We start from the raw sequence: 22196 nt of genomic DNA on the forward strand, positions 1-22196 counted from the left end.
CCCAGCACCACACGCTGAGGGTCTTTGAAAAGATCGGACAACCCACTAACTGAAACATCACTGGGCGGATATGATAAGTCGTGAACATAACCTCCTGGACCACATTGGAATACAAGTTGGTGGACATGTTGGTAAGTACAGATAGTTTGTGAATTCTTCCCTGGGTCTCATTTGTCTATAGATTGTTCCTGCTCATTGTGTCTGTGGCTCAGATATGTTTTAGCACAAAAGATCCACCATTCCTCCACAAAACATTGTTTAAGAGACGGATCATGCCACAGAGGCATTCAAAGACTGAACTGTCATGAGCCCACACTGACCAGTGGCCTTATCATACATAGTTAACACTTTCTCTGTGTACACAACAGTGCACATGTAAACAGGTGTGCTGTGCAAAAACTGAAAAAGTGTGCACCTTTCCTTTTAATGGCCTGTCCACAGGAGATCAGCCTATTGGCGCTGCCGAGGGGTACATACTCTTTCTGGAGAAGATAAAACATTTTCAAATCAGCACCTCTGTGTTTGTGCATGTGCCTAGCTGCATGCACTTTGAAGGGCGTTTAGAAACACCCTTAAAGAATGGGTAGAGTGAGCTACTTCACGTGCCGGCAAGGGGATTTTAGGATCATCCTGATTATCCCCCAACTCCCTCCAGAGGGTTGCCATCAAGGGGCATCTAACATACTGCCCTAACACAGAGACACAGGGATTTCCTCTTTATAATGGGGCAATACCCACATACAAATGAGGGAGAGTGCTGTAGCAATAGCACTGGCACTATATGTGGGCCAGTGGAGTCTGTGTCACTGAAAAGGCCTGCACAGGTGCCTAGAGCAGTTCTGGTAATTCTAAAGTTTCCCAGGGAAGCATCTGCACATGCCTGTAACACCCTCAAACGGCATATCTAATAGTTAACTAGGTAGTGCAGGGCAGCTCCAGAGGTGCTTCTTGCACCACAAGCACTTGTTAGGTACTGTTGTATCCAGCCATTTCAGGACATAAGTTACACACAAAGGTTTCAGCAAAACTATGTGGGAGAGCATTTCACAAGTTTGGGTGCAGGGCAGTTTAACAAGGATTCCGGCTGTGCTGGGCAGCATCAAAATAAAAATACAGGTTCTGACTGAAGTCATTCACAATGGGCAATTCCATTGTGTTATGCCTGCACAGGTGACCTAATTGGTGTGTATAGATGACACAGGCACGATTCCCCCATGGTGCAGGTACGTCTGCATTGCTGACAGAATTGTTCTTGTAATTTGAAAGGACAACTTCCAGCATAACAAGATTCATTGTAGGTGTTCTTCATTTCTATGTGTGCAGTGGAATGCAGCACACATACAATAGTGTAAAACACAAAGATATGTGCAGGTGATCCTCATTTTTATACCTCCCCTGAGTAGCCATGCAGTAATAAGGCCTTCCGTGGTTTTTCGGGGAATGTGTCAAAACACATTTATCTTGTTTGGGAAAGAAATTGCCATGGAAAAGGAATGCCTCCTTGATGTAGAGTATCACCAAACTGAGCTTTGCACTGGCTTGCCTAACTCCATGCCTCTTAATGCATGCAAAGTCACCCATGGTAACTTTGCATGCATTACGAGAAAAGTGGCATAGCCCTCTCAAATGGTTGAGAAGGCTATGCCACTTGGGGTTGTACACTCCAGTTGTTCATGCCTCATGTAAATGAGGCCCGATGTATGTTACGGGGGACTCGACTCAAATGTTACTGTAGGAAAGTACCAGTACCTATACCCAGGGCAGATGAGCTCATAGATACACTGGCATCTGCCAAGTATCTAAGCACTTTTGACTTGACTGCAGGGTATTGGCAGATCAAATTATCAGAAGATGCAAAAGCAAAAACTGAATTTTCAACCATTGGAGGCCATTACCAATTCACAGTAATGCCTTTTGGATTGAAAAATGCACCTGCCACTTTTCAGAGGTTGGTGAACACAGTCCTGCAAGGGCTGGAAGCTTTTAGTGCAGCATATCTGGACGATATAGCTGTCTTTAGCTCCAGCTGGGATGATCACCTGGTCCACCTATGGAAAGTTTTGGAGGCCCTGCAAAAGCCAGGCCTCACTATCAAGGCATCAAAGTGCCACATAGGGCAGGGGAAGGTGGTTTATCTGGGACACCTTGTTGGTGGGGAACAGATTGCACCACTTCAGGGGAAAATCCAAACTATAATAGATTGGGTTCCCTCTACTACTCAGACTCAGGTGAGAGCCTTCCTAGGCCTCACTGGGTATTACAGGAGGTTCATTAAGAACTATGGCTCCATTTCAGCCCCTCTTAATGACCTCACATCCAAGAAAATGCCTAAGAAGGTATTGTTGACAGCTAGCTGTCAGAAAGCTTTTGAGGAGCTGAAGCAGGCCATGTGCTCTGCACCTGTCCTGCAAAGCCCTTGTTACTCTAAAAAATTCTATGTCCAAACTGATGCATCTGAATTAGGAGTAGGGGCAGTCCTATCACAACTTAATTCTGAGGGCCAGGATCAACCTGTTGCTTTTATTAGTAGGAGGTTGACCCCTAGAGAAAAGCGTTGGTCTGCCATAGAGAGGGAGGCCTTTGCTGTGGTCTGGGCACTAAAGAATTTGAGGCCATACCTGTTTGGCACTCACTTCATTGTTCACACAGACCACAAACCTCTACTTTGGCTAAAACAAATGAAAGGTGAAAATCCTAAATTGTTGAGGTGGTCCATATCCCTACAGGGAATGGACTATACAGTGGAACATAGACCTGGGAGTAGCCACTCCAATGCAGATGGACTCTCCAGATATTTCCACTTAGACAATGAAGACTCATCAGGTCATGGCTAGTCTTATTTAGGTTGTGTAGGAAAGTACCATCTTGCCTGGCATGTTACCCCCATTTTTCACTGTATATATGTTGTTTTAGTTGTATGTGTCACTGGGACCCTGCCAGCCAGGGCCCCAGTGCTCATAAGTGTGCCTGAATGTGTTACCTGTGTTATGACTAACTGTCTCACTGAGGCTCTGCTAATCAAAACCTGAGTGGTTATGCTCTCTCATTTCTTTCAAATTGTCACTAACAGGCTAGTGACCAATTTTACCAATTTACATTGGCTTACTGGAACACCCTTATAATTCCCTAGTATATGGTACTGAGGTACCCAGGGTATTGGGGTTCCAGGAGATCCCTATGGACTGCAGCATTTCTTTTGCCACCCATAGGGAGCTCTGACAATTCTTACACAGGTCTGCCACTGCAGCCTGAGTGAAATAACGTCCACGTTATTTCACAGCTATTTTACACTGCAGTTAAGTAACTTATAAGTCACCTATATGTCTAACCTTTACCTGGTAAAGGTTGGGTGCTAAGTTACTTAGTGTGTGGGCACCCTGGCACTAGCCAAGGTGCCCCCACATTGTTCAGGGCCAATTCCCCGGACTTTGTGAGTGCGGGGACACCATTACACGCGTGCACTACATATAGGTCACTACCTATATGTAGCTTCACAATGGTAACTCCGAATATGGCCATGTAACATGTCTATGATCATGGAATTGCCCCCTCTATGCCATCCTGGCATAGTTGGCACAATCACATGATCCCATAGGTCTGTAGCTCAGACCTGGGTATTGCCAAACTGCCTTTCCCGGGGTTTCACTGCAGCTGCTGCTGCTGCCAACCCCTCAGACAGGTTTCTGCCCTCCTGGGGTCCAGCCAGGCCTGGCCCAGGAAGGCAGAACAAAGGACTTCCTCAGAGAGAGGGTGTTACACCCTCTCCCTTTGGAAAATGGTGTTAGGGCTGGGGAGGAGTAGCCTCCCCCAGCCTCTGGAAATGCTTTCATGGGCACAGATGGTGCCCATTTCTGCATAAGCCAGTCTACACAGGTTCAGGGACCCCTCAGCCCTGCTCTGGCGCGAAACTGGACAAAGGAAGGGGAGTGACCACTCCCCTGACCTGCACCTCCCCTGGGAGGTGCCCAGAGCTCCTCCAGTGTGCTCCAGACCTCTGCCATCTTGGAAACAGAGGTGCTGCTGGCACACTGGACTGCTCTGAGTGGCCAGTGCCAGCAGGTGACGTCAGAGACTCCTTCTGATAGGCTCCTTCACGTGTTGCTAGCCTATCCTCTCTCCAAAGTAGCCAAACCCTCTTTTCTGGCTATTTAGGGTCTCTGTCTTTGGGGATTCCTTAGATAACGAATGCAAGAGCTCATGCGAGTTCCTCTGCATCTCTCTCTTCACCTTCTGCCAAGGAATCGACTGCTGACCGCGCTGGAAGCCTGCAAAACTGCAACAAAGTAGCAAAGACGACTACTGCAACTCTGTAACGCTGATCCTGCCGCCTTCTCGACTGCTTTCCTGGTGGTGCATGCTGTTGGGGTAGTCTGCCTCCTCTCTGCACTAGAAGCTCCGAAGAAATCTCCCGTGGGTCGACGGAATCGTCCCCCTGCAACCGCAGGCACCAAAGAACTGCATCACCGGTACCCTGGGTCTCCTCTCTCCACGACGAGCGAGGTCCCTTGAATCCAGCAACTCTGTCCAAGTGACTCCCACAGTCCAGTGACTCTTCAGTCCAAGTTTGGTGGAGGTAAGTCCTTGCCTCCCCACGCCAGACTGCATTGCTGGGAACCGTGACTTTTGCAGCTACTCCGGCCTCCGTGCACTTACGGCGGAAATCCTTTGTGCACAGTCCAGCCTGGGTCCACGGCACTCTAACCTGCATTGCACGACCTTCTAAGTTGTCCTCCGGCGACGTGGGACTCCTTTGTGCAACTTCAGGTGAACACCATTTCACTCCACTTCATAGTGCCTGTTCTGGCACTTCTGCAGGTGCTGTCTGCTTTTGAGAGGGCTCTTTGTCTTGCTCGACGCCCCCTCTGCCTCCTGACGCAATTGCGACATCCTGGTCCCTCCTGGGCCACAGCAGCATCCAAAAACCCTAACTGCACAATTTGCAGCTAGCAAGGCTTGTTGGCGGTCTTTCTTCAGGAAAATACTTCTGCACAACTCTCCACAGCGTGAGAAATCCATCCTCCAAAGGGGAAGTTCCTAGCCCTTGTCGTTCCTGCAGAATCTTCAGCTTCTACTGTCCAGTAGCAGCTTCTTTGCACCCACAGCTGGCATTTCCTGGGCATTTGCCCATCTCCGACTTGCTTGTGACTTTTGGACTTGGTCCCCTTGTTCCACAGGTACCCTCATTTGGAAATCCATCATTGTTGCATTGCTGATTTGTGTCTTTCCTGCAGAATTCCCCTATCACGACTTCTATGTCCTTTGGGGACCTTTAGTGCACTTTGCACTCACTTTTCAGGGTCTTGGGGTGGGCTATTTTTCTAACCCTAACTGTTTTCTTATAGTCCCAGCGACCCTCTACAAGGTCACATAGGTTTGGGGTCCATTAGTGGTTCGCATTCCACTTTTGGAGTATATGGTTTGTGTTGCCCCTATCCCTATGTGTCCCCATTGCATCCTATTGTAACTATACATTGTTTGCACTGTTTTCTAATACTGTTACTGCATGTTTTGGTATTGGGTACATATATCTTGTGTATATTTGCTATCCTCATACTGAGGGTACTCACTGAGATACTTTTGGCATATTGTCATAAAAATAAAGTACCTTTATTTTTAGTATATCTGTGTATTGTGTTTTCTTATGATATTGTGCATATTACACTAGTGGTACTGTAGGAGCTTCACTCGTCTCCTAGTTCAGCCTAAGCTGCTCTGCTAAGCTACCATTATCTATCAGCCTAAGCTGCTAGACACCCTATACACTAATAAGGGCTAACTGGGCCTGGTGCAAGGTGTAAGTACCCCTAGGTACTAACTACAAGCCAGTCCAGCCTCCTACAGTTACTTTATCCAAAGGAATAATACACATCTGAACATATCTCATACATGTTGGTGTTCAATGTCCAGAAATTGACCCTTTAGGATGCACTAGACAGGTATGATTAAATGTCTGGAACTATGCAGCACTGACAGATACAGACCTATGTCAAATGAAGGACAAAGGTGGCTAATGTGTGATGTATATAGTGTAGTCATGTACATGTAAAGAAAAGAGTAAGGCACGGGTATTGTTATACCTTGCTGAGTGTGGTCTGTGAGTTATTTAGGTGCAGAGAGCCATGAAAGTCTCAAACCCTTGTGAAAATTTGTATTAATTAGTTTTATGAGTATTTTAACTGGTTCTGCCATGTGCCCACATGATGCATGTTGTGGCTCATCATATATGTGTACATGTTAGAAATGGGGTCTTTGGTTGACAGTCAGGTTACCCCCTGTTCAAGCAAGGACCCTCACTCCAGTCAGGGTAAAAGAGAATCACCTTCAGCTAAACCCTGCTTAGCCCCTTGGTAGCTTTGCAGAGCAGTAGGCTTAACTTCAGAGTGCTAGGTGTAAAGTATTTGTACCAACACACACAGTAACTTAATGAAAACACTACAAAATGACACAATACCAGTTTAGAAAAATAGGAAATATTTATCTAAACAAAACAAGACCAAAATAACAAAAAATCCGACATACACAAGTCAAGTTATGAATTTTTAAAGATTAAACTCAAAAATAGTGCTTAGAAACACAAAGGCCCGTATTTATACTTTTTGACGCTAAACTGCGCTAACGCAGTTTAGCGTCAAAAAGTTTTGCGCCGGCTAACGCCATTCTGAAGCACCATGCGGGCGCCGTATTTATTGAATGGCGTTAGCCGGCGCTAGCAGACCGGCGCTGCCTGGTGTGCGTGGAAAAAAACCACGTACACCAGGCAGCGCCGGCGTTGGGGAAAATGGCGTTAGGGCGTCTTAAAATGGTGCAAGTCAGGTTGACGCCAAAAAATCGCCTCCACCCGATTTGTGCCATTTTTAACGACGCCCAGACGCCATTTACATGACTCCTGTCTTAGTAAAGACAGGAGTCATGCCCCCTTGCCCAATGGCCATGCCCAGGGGACTTATGTCCCCTGGGCATGGTCATTGGGCATTGAGGCATGTAGGGGGCACAAATCAGGCCCCCCTATGCCAAAAAAAAATATAAAAAAAATAAAAAATTATACTTACCTGAACTTACCTGAATGTCCCTGGGATGGGTCCCTCCATCCTTGGGTGTCCTCCTGGGGTGGGCAAGGGTGGCAGGGGGGGTCCCTGGGGGCATGGGAGGGCAGCTGTGGGCTCATTATGAGCCCACAGGTCACTTAACGCCTGCCCTGACCCAGGCGCTAAAATCCGGTGCAAATGCGGGGTTTTTTGCCCCGCCCACTCCCGGGTGTGATTTTTGCCCGGGAGTATAAATACGACGCATTTGCGTCGCAGTCATTTTTTTAGATGGAAACGCCTACCTTGCATCTCATTAACGCAAGGAAGGCGTTCACGCCAAAAAATGACGCTTTTTCCACATACTTTGGAGCTAGACGCGTCTAACGCCAAAGTATAAATATGGCGTTAGTTTTGCGCCGAATTTGCGTCGAAAAAAACGACGCAAATTCGGCGCAAACGGAGTATAAATATGCCCCAAAATGCTTCGATGAGGTGTTAATACGGAGTCGGGACGGAGTAGTTCCCAACCAGCTGACCCCAGCGGGGCCGGACACGCAGTCGCGTAGACCCCCAAGTACAGTACCTTTGGTGAAGAGTGAAAACAAGTCGATGCGCGAAGTGGGGGATCACGACGTGGTGTGGCGACTTCCACAGAGTCGCGGACTTCAGGAGGGCTGCAACAGCGTCGGGCCTGCGAAGGTCGTCGTGTTCCAGCAAAGATCATGGAGTCGGTTGCAGTGTGCGTCACCGGATTCAGCAGTGACTACCGTCCGAAGTCGTCCCAAGTCGATTTCCTTGAATTTCCACCAGCTTTGCTTTCAAGGGCCCAGGGATTGGATAGGGCACCACTTGTCAGAGCAGGCGTCTCTCCAGAGACTCCAGGTGCTGGCAGAGAGAAGTCTTTGCTGTCCCTGCAACTTCAAACAACAGGAGGCAAGCTCTAAATTAAGCCCTTGGAGATTTCTTCACAAGATGGAAGGCACACAAAGTCCAGTCTTTGCCCTCTTACTCTGGCAGAAGCAGCAACTGCAGGATAGCTCCACAAAGCACAGTCACAGGCAGGGCATCTCTTCTTCCTCAGCTCTTCAGTTCTTCTCCAGGCAGAAGTTCCTCTTGGTTTCCAGAAGTGTTCTAAAGTATCTGGTTTTGGGTGCCCTTGTTATACCCAATTTCTCCTTTGAAGTAGGCCTACTTCAAAGCAAAGTCTCTCTTGAATGTGAAATCCTGCCTTTCCCAGGCCAGGCCCCAGACACTCACCAGGGGGTCGGAGACTGCATTCTGTGAGGACAGGTTCAGCCCTTTCAGGTGTAAGTGACCGCTCTTCCCCTCCCTCCTAGCATAGATGGCTCATAAGGAAATGCAGACCACACCCCAGCTCCTTTTGTGTCACTGTCTAGTGTGAGGTGCAACCAGCCCAACTGTCAAACTGAGCCAGACAGGGAATCCACAAACAGGCAGAGTCACAGAAATGGTATAAGCAAGGAACTGTTCACTTTCTAAAAGTGGCATTTCAAAACATACAATCTTCAAATCAACTTTACTAAAAGATGCATTTTTAAATTGTGAGCTCAGAGACCCCAAACTCCACATGTCCATCCGCTCCCAAAGGGAATCTACACTTTAATAGGATTTAAAGGTATCCCCCATGTTAACCTATGAGAGGGACAGGCCTTGCAACAGTGAAAATTGAATTTAGCAATATTTCACTGTCAGGACATATAAAACACATTACTATATGTCCTACCTTACCCATACACTGCACCCTGCCCTTGGGGCTACCTACGGCCTACCTTAGGGGTGCCTTACATGTAAGAAAAGGGAAGGTTGCCAAGTCAAATTTACAGTTACAAGTACACACACAGACACTGCAATGGCAGGTCTGAGACATGATTATAGAGCTACTTATGTGGGTGGCACAACCAGTGCTGCAGGCCCACTAGTAGCATTTGATTTACAGGCCCTGACACCTTTAGTGTACTTTACTAGGGACTTACTAGTAAATCAAATATGCCAATCATGGATAAGCCAATTACATACACATTTTGTAAAGGAACACTTGCACTTTAGCACTGGTTAGCAGTGGTAAAGCGCCCAGAGTAACAAAAACAGCAAAATCTGAGTCCAGCACACATCAACAACCTGGGGAACAGAGGCAAAAAGTTAAGGGAGACCACGCAAAAGGTTGAAAAGTCTAACAATACACGTCAGCCTGTCTTTCCAATGTGTATGATTGAGGCATTACATATTAGCTGATTGATTTGTTACAACCAGAATGGTGAGATAGCCAAATGCTATTTATATGAACTGTGCTACAATTTACCACAGTGAATGTCTTCTACAATCATAGTGAAATGTATCATGTTAGGTCTTGTAGGTGGACCTGAGACATACACAGCAGGAGAGGTGGAGAGCTTCAAGGATCTGGATGTTAGCAGTGTGTGCCATCCTGAGTGTTTATTGTGTAGTGCAAGGATTTTGTGTGATGTTGAATACTTTGTGCAATGCCATGTTCAATGTGCATCTCTTACACCAAAAAACATATGTATAATAAAGATATGGACAGAAATGTAGATGTTAATTATTCAACGTGCATTCACCTCTGACTAATAGCCAGGTGGATATATGTGCTATCACTTGTAGACAACATGATTGATGGTCTGACTGAAGAGCAATGACCACAATGCCATAGTCTGTTAACATATGTGCTAACGGTGTCATAGGTGAACATGGCTGGGGATTTGAAGCCTAACAAATACATTTCAGGGAGGATTCGCACCATATAAATGACAGAAAGACTATGGCCCTCATTATGACATTGGAAGTAAATCCCACTTACCGCCACGCTGACTGCCGCCAACATACCGCTGCGGCGGATATCCACTCACCATATTATGACACAAATGCATCAATCTATCACTATTCAGCCACAGACACAAATTCGCCATACCAAAGGTCAGTGATAAACTGGCAGTATCAAAACCCACACCGTTACGCCAACAGAACAACACCCCCCACATTATGACCCATGAATCACCATGGCAGACATTCAAAGGTGGTACATACCGCTGAGCTAAAAATACTCACACAAAAACAACCCAACCACTATAAAACACACACCCACCTTACCCACAACCCCTTACGACTACAAACCATTGGCACGAGACAGACACCACGGCCACAGACAAAACCAGAGCCACACACTACCTACACCTATACACCACCCAGGCACCCCACATCACACACCCCAACACATCACCTTATACACCCTCACCTACACAACTCACACAACACCTATGGCACCACAAAGACACCCCATATTCTCAGAGGAGGAGCTAAGGGTCATGGTGGAGGAAATCATCAGGGTAGAGCCACAGCTATTTGGAGCACAGATGCAGCAGATATTGATAGCTAGGAATATTGAGCTATAGGGGAGAGTTGTGGACAGGGTCAATGCTGTGGGACAGCACCCAAGAACAAGGGATGACATCAGGAAGAGGTGGAACGACCTACGGGGAAGGTACGTTCCATTGCAGCAAGATACCAACTCTCTGTACAGAGGACTGGCAGTGGACTCCCACTTCCTCCCCCACAACTAACAACATGGGAGGAGCAAGTCTAGGCAATCATGCATCCTGAGGTCCTGACCGGAGTAGGAGGAGGACTGAACTCTGGTAAGTCAACTCTATACTACTACTCCCCCCCACCTGCATGCCAACACGTACTCTAACCCTCACTCCCATCACTCCACAACTTCCCACAAAGCCCACCATCACATCTCACTCATCCCAGTGCCAAGCCCTGCATGCCATATCAATGCATGGACACCACTCACAGATCTGCATGGACACCTATCACTAAAGCATGTACACTAGAGAGAATCAGCTAGCCTACCACTTACCAACTTACACAAGTGAAAGCTGCCAGGGCAAATACAACCAAACAGGGCAATCCACCAATTCACAATCACACAGAAACAATAATACAGCATTTACATCTCTACAGGTATCCCTGCCAATGTCAGGTGAGAGGAGGTGCCAGCAATATCCAGTCCCCCAAATGAAGAGGCCCACAGCGATGACAGCAACTCTGGTCGCCTGGATCAGGATGACCAACCTGGCCCATCAGGGATCTCTGGACAGTCGATTACCCAAGCCCAGTCACAGACAAACACAGAGCCTCCCCCATCTGGAAACACCACCACATCACCCACCCAGCATACTCACATCTCTGTCCCTAGGACACGTCAATCAGCAGTGTGTCTACCGCTACAGGGACCCCAGGGCACACCTCAAACCCATGACAATCAGGGACCTGGGGTTAGTGGCAGTGGGCACATGGCTCAGGGCAAAGAGGCACAGGTCAACATGGAAACTTGGAGGAGTGCTGTGTGCCAGGAGAGGACAGGCTCATGGAGCCGACTCTACATGAGGCGCTTGCAGAGATCCTGGGAGCATACCAACATTCCCAGGACACGATGGGCCAGATCCTGGACAATGTGCAGGAGAACAGGCAGCTGCAGGAGAGACAGTACCATGGGATCAGGTTGGACTTGCAGGCCATCATCACCACCCTGATTTCCATAGCAGGGGTGCTGTCAAACATGACCAATATTATGAGGGAGGCAGTCTCACAACAGTGGGCCGCTAGTGGCCAGGAGGCCCCGCCACAGGACTCACATGCCACCGGCACCCCTCTCCCTGCAGAGGGATGACATCCCCCGCAAACTTTTCCTGCGATCCAGGCAGAAGCCAGAGACTATTGCCAAGACCCCTGCTAGGAAATTAGACTCTCCTGATCACCCATGTGTCCCACTCTGTCACCCTGTCCACCTTGAACTGCCATTGCTCCCCTTCCTATGTCCCCATGGACAATGCACCTGTGCTACAGACAGGAACTATACCCTGGAATTTCCTCCATCATCACCCCATCCCATTGCACTTGTCCCTCAATATCTTAGCACTTCAATAAACACCCTAAAAAAAGTTGAAGTATGGAGTATGTCACATTTGTTAAGTATGTATACGTTTAACCATGTACAAACATTGCATTTCAACTGTACAGTAAATGCGCACACTTGAAAGACCTGTAGTTGGCTGCAGTGATCACACCAGGAGCTATTGTGAGGCACCAACATCTGTAAAATGAATTGCCAAAGAATACAGTAAGTGGGCATAGAAGTGGGAAATAACAGCATGCCAGTGCCAAACAATTTCAAAATAATGACAATGAAATGTGAAGTAACACTGTCTTACCTGTGTGTCATCGGAAATATTGTCTGATTACTGCTGTTCTGTTGTCCTCATCCTCGGCCTCTTCATCCTCACTGTCGACAGGGTCCACTGCTGCCACATAGACATCTCCAGCCTCCTCCTCCTGCAGAAAAGGAACATGGCGTCTCAAGGCAAGTTTGTGCAACCTTCTTGGGTGAGTAGCACAGGGATCCACCTGTCAGATGGAGGCACCGAAACCTGTCCTTCAGGAGGCCAAAGGTTCTTTCTATGATCCTTCTGGTTTGCCCATGTGCCTCATTATAACATTCTTCTGCCCTTGTCCTGGCATTCCTCACAAGGGTCAGTAGCCATGATAGGTTGGGTTAACCAGAGTCACCTGCAAATATTGAGGAACAACATTTAGCCACACACTATCCAATATGACTCACATCATACCCATATCCCAACATCTACTGGGTGGGAACCAGGGCTCACTTATTATTCACACCCTGTGCCTCTGTAGTTGGCTCATCACAACATTTGGGATTCTGCTATTCCTCTGGACAAAGGCATCATGCACTGACCCAGGATACTTAGCATTGACATGGGAGATGTACTGATCCTCCAAGCACACCATCTGTACATTCATTGAGTGAAAACTTTTGTGATTTCTGTACACCTCTTCATTTTGACGGGGGGACAAATGCAATATGTGTTCCATCAATCGCACCAATTTTGTTTGGGGTATGTCCCATTGCAAAGAAGTCAGCCTTCACTGTGGCCTAATCTTCCTCCTGGGGAAATAAAATGTAGCTGCCCATGTGTTTAAGCAGGGCAGACAACACTCTTGTCAGCACTATTGAGAACGTTGGCTGTGACTGTGACATTCCTGCTGCCAAGCACACTGTCACTTGGAAAGAAACAGTTGCCAGGAAATGGAGAACTGATAGAACTTGCACACGAGGGGGGGGATCCCAGTGGGGTGACGCATAGAAGATATCATGTCAGGATCCACTTGGGCACACAGCTCTGTGGCCCTGTCAAGTCTATACGTGAGGATAATGTGCCTGTCCTCCATTGTTGCCAAGTCCAGCAGGGGTTGGACACGGGGGTATGTCTTCCATCTCATATTCATCTGCAGCGGTAGCAATCTAAGGGACAAAAGAGTGAGGAGCTGGTCACAAACTGAACAATGGGGCTACAACAGTACGATGCATGCTGTCAAATTGTAGTGGGTCAGTGAGAATTGTCCTGTATGTCCAAAGTACGGACTGCTGTATTGGCCTCCAGACCAACAGGTGAGTACAATGTGGGCACGATGCATGTGGCGTGAATGCATGGAGTGGGGTGTGAAGGCATCGTGTAAAGGGGTAGGTGGATGTCCCCTGGGCGTACATGTTGTGTGCTGGGCCATGTGTGTATAAATGGTGATATGAAGGGGAATGGTGGGCCATAAGTGTAACAGGCAGGACTGTATTATGTGAGTGTGAGTGTGTATTCCCTCTGCAGGTTAGCGCCCATCAAACAAAGGGTATATGGCATGCCATCGCCAAGAAAGTGTGGACCCTGGGGGTCTATGGCAGGGGGAGCACCTACTTTTGGAAACGGTGGGAGGACCTGAGACGCTGGGCAAAGAAGACGGCAGAGGCCCAGCTGGGGATTGCCTCCCAGTGAGGAAGGGGTGCCCGTCAAACCCTGAACCCCCCTGATGGCCCGCATACTGGTGGTGGCCTATCCTGAGCTGGATGGGCGCTTGAGGGCATCATAGTAGCCACAAGGTGGTGAGTACAGTGCCCATCATTATAACTTACGCATGGTAGGGTGGTATCCGGCTGGGTGATATGTGTCAGTGGGTGCCCCTAGACCAGGCCTGACATTGCAGCATAGGTCCCCTGGTGGCTAGGGTGCAGAAGGGATAATCCTGCTACCTAGGTCGTAGGCATCCACTACTGGTTAAGGCTGCATGGGTCCCAGGTGTGCTAGATTTGGCAGTGTGTGCCCCTCCCCATGCCTTGTTGACTAGCATGATCACTGGTAGTGCAATGCATAGTGCGTAGGCCTGTACCCTGTGTGTGAGTGTGCTGTGTATGCCAACTGTGGTGTTGGTGCATCCATTGACCCAGTGTATCCTTTGTCTCTTCCCCCCTTTTGTTTTGTCACCCTATCCTTATGTGCATTAGCATCACCTGGAAGAGGAGCAGAGACACCGGCGACGGAGGGACCTGCATCCCACAGGACCCAGGAGGTGGAGTCCAGCGACAGTGAGGGCACCAGTGGGATAGAGGGCGAGGGGAGCACCACAGTGGAGACTGGAGGGAACAGTTCAGACACAGATACCTCATCCCATGGAAGCTACCTGGTGGTGGCGGACACCTCTCTGACCATCCTTGCTATAGGTACAGCCACCACCTCCCGTGCCAGCACCTCCCTCTGAGCAGCCACTCATCAAGTTGCCCATGCCCGCTCACCCAGGAGGGTGGGCATCTCTGTCGCCCCAGGCACCTCAGGTCATGCCCCTGTGAGCCCTGCTGCTCTGAGTGAGGAGGCTATTGACCTCCTGAGATCCATCTCTGTTGGGCAGTCGGCCATTGTGAATGCCATCCAGGGGCTGGCAGCCCAAATGCAACAGACAAATGCATTCCTGGAGGGCATTCACACTGGCTTGGCTGCCCAACAGAGATCAATCCAGGCTCTGGCCTCCTCTATGATGGGAGACATTGTCCCTGTTTTCACCCTCCTACTTCCTCTTCCCAATCCCATTCCCTGCAACACCAACCTATCTCAAGCACACAGACAGATGAGCATGCACACAGGACAACACACAAGAGTGGCACAGGCAAACACAAGCACCACACATCATCCCACAGGCACTCACACAAACACCGTCCAGATTCAGATATACCAATATCCTCTGCCTCCACTGGGGCCCCTCCTCCTCCTGCTCCACCTCACTCCCAGTTACGTCTACACTCACACCTGCATGCACTACATCTTCATCCACTACCGCCATCACCAGCACACCTAGTAGAACACACACCTCACTAACAGACACCAGTACAACAGCCATGCACCTGTCCCCTGTGTCCTCTCCCACTGTTTCTGCCCCCCCCCCAAGGTACACAAATGCAAGCACTCAGACACACAACAGCCCTCCATCTCACAACAGCATCCAGCCCAAACACAGCGAACAGACACCTCCCACGACCACTCCATCTTCTTCCACTCCCAAACCTTATCCCTCTTCCCGCCCCAATGTCCCTAAGCAGCTTTTCCTCTCCACCATTGACCTCTTCCTTACCCCTCCCCACCCCCGTTCTTCATGTCTGGCCAGGGTGGCTAAAACCCTGCCAAGCACCTCAGCCACCCAGTCCATGGGCCCAGCAATCACCACACCTACTCGTGGTGGGAAAGGATCCAGGGCACATGTCCTGAGGGTGAAAGAGCCTACACCAGGCAGCCTCAAGTATAAGAAGCCTGTTCCAGCTGCTGCCAGGAAGAACAGGGAGCCTGCCCCAGCTGCTGCCAGGAAGAGCAAGGAGCCTGCCCCAGCAGGCAGGAAGGGCAAGGGGCCTGGGGCAGTCACTCTAACGGAGCCCCCACCACCAACCATGGTTGTGCAGCCATCCAAGGCTGCAGGTGATAGGCTGGAGCCTCCCCCCACCAGCAGCACCACCACCTCCAGTGGTCAGCCTTCCAAGGCTGCAGGGGATGGGTTGGAGCTTCCCCCAGCAGCAGCAGCACCACCACCAGTGGGCAGCCATCCGAGGCTGCAGGGGATGGGCTGGAGCTTCCCCCCACCAGCGGCTGCAGCACCACCACTTCCACCACTGAGCAGCAGTCACCGCCGGTGGACGGTATGTAGTCCTGCCTCCATGGGGTGCTGTGCGGCCTGCCCCCTGCAAATCATGTGGGTATGACACCCACCTGAGAGACTGTGACCTTGCACTCCAAAGGATCGAGAGCACAGGGCACAATGCCCCCTCTAGAACCAGTGGGCAAGACACCCACCAACCCCAGCATCCCCAGATCAAGAGCACAGGGCACGATGCCCCCTCCAGAACCAGTGGGCAAGAAACCCACCAACCCCAGCCTTCCCAGGATCAAGAGCACAGGGCACAATGCCCCCTCCAGAACCAGAGGACAAGTCACCCACCAGAGAGACTGGCCTTGCACTCCTTAGGACCAAGCACATAGCATGTTTCTCCCTGCAGAGCAAGTGGGCAAATCACCGACTTGAGAGACTGTGTCCTTGCACTCCCCAGGACCAAGCACAGGGCATGCTGCCCCCTCCAGAGCATGTAGGCAAGTCACCCACTTCAGAAACTCTGGCCTTGCATGGCCAGGAGCAAACACAGGGCATGTTGCCCCCTCCAGAGCAAGTGGACAAGTCACCCACTTGAGTGACTGTGACCAAGCACTCCTCAGGACAAAGCACAAGGCATGTTGACCCCTCCAGAGCATGTGGGCAAGTCACCCTCTTGAGAGACTGTGGCCTTGCACTCCCCAGGCCCAAGCACAGGACATGTTGCCCTCTCTAGAACCAGGGGTGTTGTCCCATCTCCCAGCTGAGGTGCCTGACTATTTACCAACTGATGACCATGCGGCCCACGCAAACTGAGGACGGCGCAGTGTCCCTTGAACTGTACAGTTGTAAATATCTATAAAATTGTCTTATTTTTATACTGTGTTGATCTTATTACACTCACTTTGGTAAATTCATTTTGTCCTTGCATTATTCAGCTGATTTGGGGGAAAAACTTGTTTTCTTGTGCATTTGGTTGTGTGTATGGTGTTGGGAGTGTGAGGGTGTTGTGTATGTGTGTGTCACTCCCACCCTCCCTTGTGTGCTTGGTGTCTGTACTCACCATCACCATCTTCGCTGCCGTTGGTGTTCACGTAGAAGATCATGGGGAAGCTCGGGCTCCATGGCGGTGTGGTTTTTCCCTGTGTCTCCAAAGGTGAGTCTTTTCACTTTTGAGGTCTGTTTCCACCAGGCTTTTGATGTTGTTGGTACCGCCCTGGAAAAGGTGGCGGTTTCCAGGGTCTTAATATGGTGGGCCGAACATTGACTTCCTGGTTGTAGGCGGCTACCGCCATGGTGGTTGTTGCTTCCGCCTTGGTGGTCGGTGTGGTAAAGTGGCTGTGTACCTGAGATCTCTCCACCATGGTCATAATTTGGCGGTATTACCACCACTTTTGCACCAACCGCCATGGTTGTAATGAGGGCCTATGTGCCATATTTACCAGGTCATGACAAGCCATGTAGGGTGGCTTTATGTGGTCTTTTAAATATGACCTGCTGTGAGTGTCACATGACCTTGACAAAAAGTGAGGTTCTTCCAGGGCTGAGGGACTTGTGAAGCAAGAGCAGATGTAACCATTGCACACATGGTAATGTATTTGAAGGGCTCACTCATGATGTGTATTTCCCTGTACTCTGTGGTGGAAACATCAACATTCCAATCCCCTGTCATCTTCACTGATATGGCAAGGTGTGTAAGTCTGAAGGGATATCTGCACAGCATAGTTATGCAACATGCCAATGCCCAATCAATTTTAGGATTGTGTTGGCCATGATAGTCTCCAACAATTATCACAAACAGGATCACACTTTGGACAGCAATAGTTATTTACATCACAGGGTACCTGTGCAGATGAGATTTAGGGTATGCATGTACACACCCATCAAATGTGTATTCTTAGTGCTGGTTGCAGCAATGTGACATTGATATCTGGCATATAGGGACAGATACTTGACTGTGTCGTGGGACACATGCTATTACATTGGAAGAATGTAAAAAGCTGTGGCATGGTTCACCATCGACTTAACAGGAGTTCATATAAGAGATGTTTCATACATCTCTGTGTGATGTGAGTGAGCTATCCACCCTCCATTCTTACATCAAATACCTGCCACATATTAAGAATAGATAGTAATGGGTCCATTTCAGGCCCCAAATTTTGTGACACAATGCACGTACTTTGCAGAACTTGTTCATCTTACTTTGGCAAATGCCAATGGGATCAAGCCCATTTCAGGATGCAGAAGGAACACTAATCAGTAAAACATGAAATGTGTACCATACCATGGGTTCCTAAGCATATTCATTACTGACATGGTCACACTTAGATATGCCAAGATAGTGCATTTGCATTTTGCAACATTGGCTTAGCCTTGGTACTTTGGCCATAGTAAATTATGAGATGATATATATTATGCAGATGTATGCTCACTTTGACCTTTGATATAATTTGGTGGTGTAGGAAGTGCAATAGGTGATGTTTAAAGATAGAATGAATGTATCATGATTATTATACCAGTTCCTTGTTAGCCTTTGTATGACAGTTTTTCTTTCTGATTAAACAGGCAACATGATCCCGGAGCAGAAGAGGAAGCACTTTCCCTGTGAGGAAAGATACCGCCACATCAGGCTTGTCAGCAAAGCATATTGGGCAATAGCCAAGAAATTTGAAGAGGAGAAGGCACCCAGCAAATGGGGCATCTTCCCACAGGGATCACCAGACTAGGGTGGTTCTGTAGGACTGGTTCCCAGCACATCCACTGTCAAGCACACAGGACCACACATACACCATGCTCTACACACAGAACAGATTGGTTTATCCTCTAAGACGCCCATTCCATTCCGAGGATTTACATTCTATATCAGTGTGCATGAACCCAAGTGAGACCAATTAGCTTTATGGTGCATTGTCAGAGTTACGTTGTGCGGTGTAGCAGTGTACAAGCATGATGTATTGTTCCAGTCCATGTTTTTTGCTTTGTATTCTAGGAGTTATAGTTGGGGTGAGTGATGTTGTACATTCCACTGCAAGTACCAATATACGAAGAAAGGTGAAAGTGGACTGATGCTGTACTTCACACATTGAAGGAAGGAAGGTGATGGAGCTGGCTTGAGCTGTACAACTTGTAACTGGTCACTGTGAATTACATTTATTTGATGTTTAACTGTAGATGTCCAGCATGCTACCCTTTGACCTGCAGACTGTGCAGTGGAGCGTTGACGTAGCTGACTGCCCCTTATGACATTACCTAGTTGCCACGCTGCCCGTCGTTGCAACTTACAATGTGGTTCTTGTTGCTCATCATAGGCAGAACTGTCATGTCCAAGAACTCCTACCACCAACTTCCCTGGGATGGAGGCTGCCACCATCTCTTCCAACATGTCCAGCTGCACCAGGGGTGCTGGACTTCCTCCTCCTGTCTTCAATGCTGCCTTGAGGTTGCTGGACAGTTTCTCCTTCTCCAATCATGCCAGTGCTTTTTACAGTAAATCACTGTCCTCTTGACTTCTGCCACACTGTTGACCTTGTCCACAGGGGACTGCCATATGGTCAAATGGTTGTATGGCTTCTTTCTTCTCTAATGGCAATGTTGAGGTGACGAAGAAATGGTGTTGGTGGTCCATCACTTTAGAGATCAGGATGATCATGATGTAATTAAACTTGCACTTTCTTTTCCTCTTCCCAGGGAGTCTCCCTGGACATCCTGACTGGTACTGGGGTCACTGGAGTTGTTGTCCTTCACTCTGCAGTCTTCTCTCTCCTTCATGGCTGCATTGTGGGAGTTTTCCTTTTTTGCCCAAAGCAAAGTTTTTTTCTTTCTTTTTGGAGCTCAAAAGTAATGCTAGGACGGCTTGCATTTCTTTAGGTGAAGCAAATCAGCCTAGTGTCACTTTTGCAGCAGTAGCATCATATTTCCTAGCGATGTGGCGTATAGGTTTTCATCACTTTTTTTAATGCTGACTGCCTCCTTACGCCATTGTGCGCTGTATTGAAAATACAATGCTTCCATGGCATAAGAATCAATTGTACTGTGGCGTTAAATTTATTTGTTGCATTGCTGCATTGTGGCAGCAATGCATCATTTTGTTACAAATATGCCCTGGATTCTGTTGAGAGGTGCAGAAAACTCTGACTTTCCTTGTGTGGGCAAACATGCAAAGTTTTGATTATATGTTCATTTGAGACTTTATACTATATGAATACTAAACAGAAAAGTATATGTTTAACATATTGTGCACTGTCCTATTAGGTATATTTTCTTGACCCTTAAACTGAACAAAACTCAGCCCATTCTAAAGTAGGAGAGAAGAATTCTCAAAGTAAGCATTAGTGAGAGAAGGGTTGGGTGGTTAAGAAAAAAGCAAATACAATTGCATGCATGGTTTACAAATTAATCCTTTTTATCTAGCAGTACCAATGAGACTCTGAAGCCAACGTACCAACATTGTAACTCCAGTAACTAGAGACAGCTGCATGGCTGAACCAAGGTTGAAGAGTCTGAAGTCAATCCCAAAGTGGAGTTCTCCCTTTTGTCCCTTTCCCTTGTCAAATTGGTGCAACTCGAGTCACCTTAGAATCTGGAGCAGTGTGACTTCAACAAGGGTGAAGGTAGCTGGCATCTGTGAAGCCAATTCCCTTACACGGAATAGGCAAACCAGGTTAGTGCACTCCACACCTAACACAGGGGGACCTCCATGTGCCAAAAGATGCGTAGAACCCACAAAGTCCCTCAGGGTTCCATACTGTCCTCTGTTATTTTCAATATCTACAAAGATCGGATTGGTGCTCTACTCATAGAAAACAACAACATCAAGATTCACCAATATGTTGATGATACACAACTCTACCTGAAAGTAGCTTCTGCTTCAAATATCCAACAAATTAAACACTGCCTGCACGTCATCCAGATTTTGATGGTAAGTGCCTACCCAATGCTCATTTCAACCAAGGCTGAATTCCAGTTCTTTGGTGTGAGAAAAAGCCTTTTTTTTGGATTGTCATCCCCTTTTGTTGATTAATTTTATTGATGTGTTTTAGACTCTAAACACTGGGGTTCTGCTGTCCAGTCCTCAGTGTATTTGCTCTAATCCTAGAACATGCCTGGTTGGCATATTCAACTGCCATGTTAGTCCATTTTAAATAGCGCCCAAACTATGCCTGTGCTATGGAAATTTAAATGTCACCTGTGGGCTGCAGCACGTATTGTGCCATACAATAATCTAACAGGGAAACATGGCTTTAGGCATACCACTGGAGCCTGACTGCTATAGTTTAAACCTGTTGTTCAATTTGTCAAAAAAGACTAGTCTTAAACATATTTATAAGTCACCGTTTTGTAAGCCTTGTAAACAACAAGGCAAGGTACATAATAGCTAAAAGCGTGACAAGTAGAACGTTTATGTTACCCTAGAGTAGAGATTAAAATATTAATTCTCTTATGTTGTTTTTGTGACCAGCTAGAAATATGAGTCAACCACTATTTTTAATATTTATTAAAAATCAAATCAAGTTCAATGGTAAAGTTAATATTTTTAACAATTAGTAGGAAAAGTATGTTTTAGGGAGTTACCTTTTCCTTCATAAAGCTCCAAGAGCCTAATATGCCTTAGTCTGACAACAACTGGTTAGCGAGTGCTTGATCTTAAAGAAGTGTGAGAACTGCTTCTGGAGCAGAAACAGTGACCTGGGTGTGGGCTGGTGGCTTTCTTCCCCTTGTAGGAAGACCAGTTAGGGTGGACCCCATAACCTCATTAACTAGTAAAGGGCCTGTCTTTTCATAAGTAATTGTAAGGTGAGACCTGGGGAAGACAAACCTTTGTTCCCCCATCTAGATTGGCTCCAAAGCCGGTGGGAGAGGAGTTACCCCATATATCAGTTTTGAGTGGCCACAAAGAAGGGCAGGTATTCATTTCCCTGACCACATCCCTACAGGGGCACAGAGGTTCTGCACAAAGGAGAATGGGTTTCCCCATCTTGGAATTTAGGACTAGCGATCACTGAGGGACAGCTTTCAATTTGATAAACAGGAACTCCTAAAAAAGTGGGTAGGCTTGTCACTGAGAACTTCACATCATTGGTGGACTTACCCCTATCTACTAGCTAGTGCCAGCAACAAATGTAGCACCCTAAGTTATCCTTCTCAGAGCACTTTCTGGAC

This window comes from Pleurodeles waltl, chromosome 6 (assembly GCF_031143425.1).
Source record: "Pleurodeles waltl isolate 20211129_DDA chromosome 6, aPleWal1.hap1.20221129, whole genome shotgun sequence".
Lineage (NCBI taxonomy): Eukaryota > Metazoa > Chordata > Amphibia > Caudata > Salamandridae > Pleurodeles > Pleurodeles waltl.